This window comes from Euprymna scolopes, chromosome 44 (assembly GCF_053919585.1).
Source record: "Euprymna scolopes isolate OS-2025 chromosome 44, ASM5391958v1, whole genome shotgun sequence".
Taxonomy (NCBI): Eukaryota; Metazoa; Mollusca; class Cephalopoda; order Sepiida; family Sepiolidae; genus Euprymna; species Euprymna scolopes.
Genome location: NC_136525.1, coordinates 40,693,763 through 40,699,975, shown reverse-complemented (window position 1 = coordinate 40,699,975; position 6,213 = coordinate 40,693,763). Strand labels below are relative to the sequence as shown.

Sequence of the window (6,213 nt, the reverse complement as noted above, 5' to 3'; positions counted from 1 at the left end):
TTATGTCTACATCTGGCCATCAGTTCATCTCGTTTGTTTAGGAGATTACTGTGTTGGTACTTCAGGATTCTTATTTTTTCCTCAAGGCATAAACTGCATCTCTGCCTAAAGCCGTTTGGAACGTCCGAATGACATAGGATTGACCATGAAATCACTGGGGATCGATTCTCATTTTTTAATAACCACCATTGTTTAGCTAACTCGGTTTTATTCTTAAGTGCTGGGTTATTGAAAGAATGTTTGTGGTCATAAAAACGTTGTTTCCAGCTTCCGGCGGAGATACCGAAGTAAACTTTTTTGTCCCTGTTATTATCTTCTGGGTGGATAGTGGCCTTATAAACCACGCACTCAACTTTACAATTACCGTCCAGTGGGCAGTTATTTTTCACTTGGCAGTTACATTTGTCTACTGTCGCCTTATTTCTATTAGAGTTGTTTAATATTTTATTATTATGAGTGCTAATTATTCTGTCCATGTTTTTAGTGCACTCGTATATATATATATATATATATATATATATATATATATATATATATATATATATATATATATATATATATATATATATATATATATATATATATATATATATATATATATATATATATATATATATATATATATATATATATATATATATATATATATATATATATATATATATATATATATATATATATATATATATATATATATATATATATATATATATATATATATATATATATATATATATATATATATATATATATATATATATATATATATATATATATATATACACGGCATAATCACGTTGACACACCGGTTCTCGTCAGATCACCAAAGTTAAGCAACGTTGAGCCTGGCTAATACCAGATGGGTGACCATTTGGGAATTCTAGGCGCTGTATGTGCTCTCCGCTTATCTCGGCATTGTTTCCAGTCGTCTTGTACCTCAACTTTCCACTGGTATGCAACAATGTTGACTCAGGAGAGGCGTGGTTAGAGGTTGCGCAAGTCTTGCCACACAAATTTCACGCGCAGGCACCCTTACAGTGGGTATCCATAGTCTGTCAAGACTGATGGAAGCCTTCATATATATATATATATATATATATATATATATATATATATATATATATATATATATATTAAATAAGATATGTATTATATACGTTTGAAGCCAAAACAACGGATTGTTACAATATAGATATTTATTTAGTTTGAAATTTATGTTAAAGTTCATGAATATATTTCGAAGGAAACCTTCATCTTCAGCATGTCTTTTTTTTCCCCATGTTGTTTGTGGAGCAGAGAATTGGCAAATATAAGTCTGTTTGGTGTTTCTACGGTAGTTTTTAAGTCTCGGAACGGTGTGTTTGGTCACGCGAGATTAGAAACACCAAACGGACTTATACTTGATAATTCTCTGCTCCATAAACCACATGGCAAAAAAAAAAGAGAGATACTGAAGATGAAGGTTTTCTTCGAAATATATTTATGGACTTTAACATGAATTTCAAACAAAATAAATATCTGTTTATTTTGTAACAATCCGTTGTTTTGGCTTCAATGTATTTGTATATAATACATATCTTATTTAATTCAAATTCAACCAGCGCTTCTAGAGCATAAAATCTTAACACACACACACACACACACATGTATGTATATATGTATGCATGTATATATATTGTGTCAGGTCATGTCATATGCTACTGGTACCATGTAACCCAGTACTACCTGCCTCATGGTCGGGTCACCGGCGACTAAACTGGTTCCCCCACCAGACTTGTTTGGTGAGGAGGGCGGCTAGTCTCCCTGAAGGATTAAAAACAAGACCCTCCAAAGGGCGAATGAACTCTTTTTCTGGGTCAACGGCCAACTAGCACTGTGTATATTTGTGTGTGTGTGTATATGTGTATTGGGGTGGAGAGGGCTCCCGTAAGCCGTGGTGAAGGCAACTTTTCTAGGAGAAGCAAATCTCTGATTTAAAAAACCATAAAGCGAAAGACCAGTACCCGTATTAAGCTGGTCTGCAGTTTAATTTGTTGCTGGCTATCTTGCTCTTGCTTGTTGCTGGATCTCAACATTTTGAACCGAGAGAGAGAGAGAGAGAGAGAGAGAGAGAGAGAGAGAGAGAGAGAGAGAGAGAGAGACTTAGCTGTCGTACAAAGCTAACGCTCTGTAACATCATCTTTGTATGGATACTCCCTCAGGCATTTGGGCTCATGGATTTTAAATGTCTGAGGGAGTGGCACTCGTCTGACAAGACGTTGCAATCATCAAATCATCATATATATATATGTATGCATATATATATATATATATATATAATAGGACAACAAGAGTATGAAATGAAGTCACAAAACTATATATTGGTAGATATAGAATCGATCATTTATTGAATAATGAAATACAAGCAAAATTTGGGGGATAGAAGGGACTCTTAGTGCCAGGGCATTTCGAAGCCTAATGCTTCTCATCAGAAGAGTAGAGATGATGCTAGGTAGCATGGAGAAGATGCGGCGTCTAGCGTAGGGTTCATTAGGGGCGAAAAAGACTAAGTGAAATTATAGAATGTTGGGGGAACCTTTATTGAATTCTAAATAAATAAAGGAGAAGCTTCTTATATATAGTATGATATATAAAATTGTATATGGTCTTTAATATAGTGTTGAGTTTAAGGGGTATATGTTTTGGGGTTAAATTGGGGGTATATTGTGGCTGCGTGGTAATTTATTTTAACGGTTTGTGGGGTGTCTATTATCTATGCAGTGGTATTTTTGACAGGTGCAACCTACACGGCAAATAGCGGCTATAAAACCGCTTATAATTTGCTTTTTTTGCGGGGGGGGGGGGGTTAAATGTAAGGTTGTAATATTGATTAGGTAATATGCAGCAATATTTTTAAGTTTCTTCTGTTATGATGTAGGGAGTGTGATTATAAGGGGCGGTCGGAGGATAGGATGGCAATGTCTATGGGTGCGCTTAACTTGATGAAAAAGGTTTCAGGATACATATAGTTGGCAAGGTGGAAGAGTAAGGAGATATTTACTACTTATAAAAGTGGTAATAATACCAATAATAGTAATTATAATAATGAGAATGATAATAAAGATAATAATAATAATAATAATAATAATAAAATAAAAATAATATTACCAATAGCTGTGATAAAAGTAATGTCAATGTTAGTGGTAATAACAATAAAAATGAAGATAATGGTAACGGTTATGGTAGCAATGACGGAGATAATAATAATAGCAATTAATAATAATACTAATACTACTACTACTACTACTACTACTACTAATAATAATAATAATGATAGTGGTAAAAACAAAACAATAATAATAATAATAATAATAATAATAATAATAATAATAATAAGTGATAACAATACTACTACCACTACCTCTACCAACACCAACACTACTACTGCTGTTAATCATAATAATAATAATAATGTATTATATAAGCTCTAATAATAATTGTTGAGCTTGGCATTATTCAGATAAGTCTCCTCTTGTTGAATTGAACTCTCTCTTTTCCTCTTACACATTAAGCTATATATATATATATATATATATATATATATATATATATATATATATATATATATATATGGTAAAACTGATAATTAGTAAAAACCTGAAGAGAGTGCTCAATACTATTGCAGAGCGAATATGTGTTTTATTTTTTATTACCGTTTTATCTGTTTGGTTACATATGTTTCAGATGTTGGACCATGGTTACGATCCAACAGCCTCGTCAGACCTTACAGAAAAATAAAACATATATATATATATAATACACCTGTTGGTGTTAATTTACCTGCAACTCATATATATATATGTATATATATATAATACACCTGTACATATGTATATATATATAATACACCTGTTGGTGTTAATTTACCTGCAACTCATAGCCTCCATTACACTTAATTTTTCTTTATATACGGTTGTTTTTTTTTCTTAATCTTGAATTCTGAATGAACTGTTCGCATGAACTGTTTTCTATATTTATATTCTTATGTTTTTTAAGTTTTGTGACTAAAATTCATGACACTTTTAGTTTCGTCCTATGCAGTAACCAACACATACATAGAAATGCTAATTTGTAGCGTGACCATCTGATTATTTTGCTAACAGTTTTTCCTTCTGATGAGAAGAATTGGCATTCTTTGAAACTCCGCGGATTAAGAATTACCTAGCACACTAGTTTTGGAGTATTCTCCCGAATAATAAAAACTATTTGTACATTTCTACTTTACTGTTATGTTCTTACTATTATTCATCGTAAACCCTACTATCGTCAGTGAATGTATTGAGCCCTTTAATTTGGTTGGGATTAAGATATAAATAATTATATTTATATCTGTATTTGGAGTTTGCTTTTTACTTAATGAGTAAACTCTTTCTCAAAGTCTGTAGTGAAATGGGGACAAAAATGGATGGTCACATTGAATGCTGCTAGAACTAAACTTGTTTCCTTCAATAATTACAAGAAACCTTCTCTACCACCAATAGCAATGGCCAAAGACTCTTCATCTGAAAGTACATCTTTTAAACTCCTCGGCCTAACGTTCACAGGAAACATGAGTTGGAACAATTACATTGCCAGGACCGATGCGAAAAAAGTAGGTTCTCTCTACCGTGCTAGAAAGATACTAAAGCCCGAAAGTATCCTATACCTCTATAAGGCCACCATTCACCCATGTATGGAGTATTGTTGTCATATTTGGGCCGGTGCATCTGCTACTAGACTCTCGCTCCTAAACAAGGTTCAAAAGAGAGCCGCCAACTTGATACGTCCTGAACTGTCATCTAAGCTTCAACCTCTGTCCCATCGACTAAATGTAGCATCCTCCTGCCTGTTCTACAAGCATTTTAACGGTGAATGCTCTGATGAACTGCTAGCACTTGTACCCCTCCGACGTAAATACACCACACAAGTTGTTCCTTCCCCAGAACCACTAGACTTTGGAATTCCCTTTCGAGTTCCTGCTGTACTGATATGCAGAAGTGTAACGTGAACCAACATCTTGCTGCCCAACTCCCCACATAGTAGCCCCATACATAAAAGTGGCAATGTGCCTTAAATGGGGTAAAAATGTAATATATATATATATATATATATTGCCTTAATCTTAACTGATTATTATTTTATGACTAAAACCCATATAACTTTACTTAGACACACACATACGCGCGCACACATGAATACATATATATTAATTCTTATAATTAAATATTATTCTTTTTTACCTAAAAACGCTAGTGTTTCATGCTTACGCAATCATCAGTGTAGTGTAACATGTCTTACCAGTCATGAACTTCGAACCCAGCCATGAGGCACTTTCTGCTGAATGTGCTGAGCCTCTACCTTAGGGGCACTGAACAATTGCCACGAGAATGGAGAGTATTAAACACTATTAAACACTACTTCAGGTGAATACAATGACAATCTAGAGTGTTAGGACGAAGGAAAGTTGTGTACATTGCATAGACGCTAGTTGCCTGCTTTAGTTATGATTTTGCAGACAGTGTCCATCCGTTAGTATTCTAATCATTAGAATGGAGCACCTACATACACGTTTTATCCCACTATACACACACACACACACATGTTTTTAAATCTCCGAAACAGCTACATGGTAAGCAGCTGATGATCTCCGTTTTCTATTTACACATTTTTTTTTTACACAGGCATCACCACTTATCAAGGCCTTGAGGCCACTCGAGGATAAAGTTAAAGAGTGTACAGTACAAATTGGACAATATAGTAATCATTAGTAATGAAAATTCGGTAAATTTGTTAACTTATATGGAACGGCTTATCAAGAACTTATTTACGTTAGACTTGAAGACAACCATATTGTAGTCAGCAGGAAACCAGAAAAACGGAAGACAATTCCACAGGCGTGCAGTTCTAAGAAAGAAGGTTTGTTCATGGAATCTACGTTTAGGTTTAGGCACAGATAAAGAGTGGGGGGAATTATTGATAGTGTTTACAGCTAGACGAGTGTTTCTTGTGAAAGTTTTGCGAGGGGGGACCATAGATTGAAGCTCAGTCGAACACTTTCCATGAAAATAACGATACATCAGAGACAAACTCGCAACATCTCTTCTGTGAGATAGAGCTGGCAGCGAAGAGAAAAGGACATCTCCTACGAGGCTACGAAGTCTATTTTGAACTCTATCAAGGCAGGACAAGTCCTTT

At 34.2% G+C, this 6,213-nt stretch overlaps 1 pseudogene; it reads left to right on the top strand.

The window, feature by feature from the left end:
• Positions 1–779: 779 nt before the first annotated feature.
• LOC145269007 (5S ribosomal RNA) lies at positions 780–896 on the top strand (annotated as a pseudogene).
• The last annotated feature ends 5,317 nt before the right edge of the window (positions 897–6,213 follow it).